This window comes from Bison bison, unplaced genomic scaffold (genome assembly GCF_000754665.1).
Source record: "Bison bison bison isolate TAMUID 2011002044 unplaced genomic scaffold, Bison_UMD1.0 scf7180017864181, whole genome shotgun sequence".
Taxonomy (NCBI): Eukaryota; Metazoa; Chordata; class Mammalia; order Artiodactyla; family Bovidae; genus Bison; species Bison bison.
In genome coordinates, this window is record NW_011494753.1 from 5,875,807 (window position 1) to 5,876,605 (window position 799).

The following is a 799-nucleotide window of genomic DNA, read 5'->3' on the forward strand; positions in this document are numbered from 1 at the left end:
CACTGCTGAGTTTTCCAAATTTGCTGCATATTGAGTGCAGCACTTTCACAGCATCATCTTTTAGGATTTGAAATAGCTCAACTGGAGTGCTATTTCCTCCACTAGCTTTGTTCATAGTGATGCTTCATAAGGTCCACCTGACTTCGAATTCCAGGATGTCTGGCTCTAGGTGAGTGATCACACCATTGTGGTTATCTGAAGAACTATGGTTGTGAAGATCTTTTTTGTATAGTTTTTCTGTGTATTCTTGCCATGGCTTAATATCTTCTGCTTCTGTTAGGTCCATACCATTTTTATCCTTTAATGTGTCCATCTTTGCATGAAATGTTCCCTTGGTATCTCTAATTTTCTTGAGGAGATCTCTAGTCTTTCCCATTCTATTGCTTTCCTCTATTTCTTTGCATTGATCGCTGAGAAAGGCTTTCTTACTCTCCTTGCTATTCTTTGGTACTGTGCATTCAAATGGGTATATCTTTCCTTTTCTCCTTTGCCTTTTGCGTCTTTTCTTTTCTCAGCTATTTGTAAGGCCTCCTCAGACAACCATTTTGCCTTTTTGCTTTTTTTTTTTTTTCTTGGGGATTGTCTTGATCACTGCCTCTTGTACAATGTCACGAACCTCGGTCCATAGTTCTTCAGGTACTATCTATCAGGTCTAATCCCTTGAATCTATTTGTCACTTCCACTGTATAATCATAAGGGATTTGATTTAGGTCATACCTGAATGGTCTAGTGGTTTTCCCTACTTCCTTCCATTTAAGTCTGATTTCACAATAAGGAGTTCATAATCTGAGCCACTGTC

General features: G+C 38.8%; 1 protein-coding gene across 1 annotated transcript in view; it reads left to right on the forward strand.

The window, feature by feature from the left end:
* The window catches only part of CHRNA5 (cholinergic receptor, nicotinic, alpha 5 (neuronal)), a 31,390-nt gene that overhangs the window by 423 nt on the left and 30,168 nt on the right, over positions 1 to 799 (forward strand). The gene's annotated exons all lie outside the window — the stretch shown is intronic.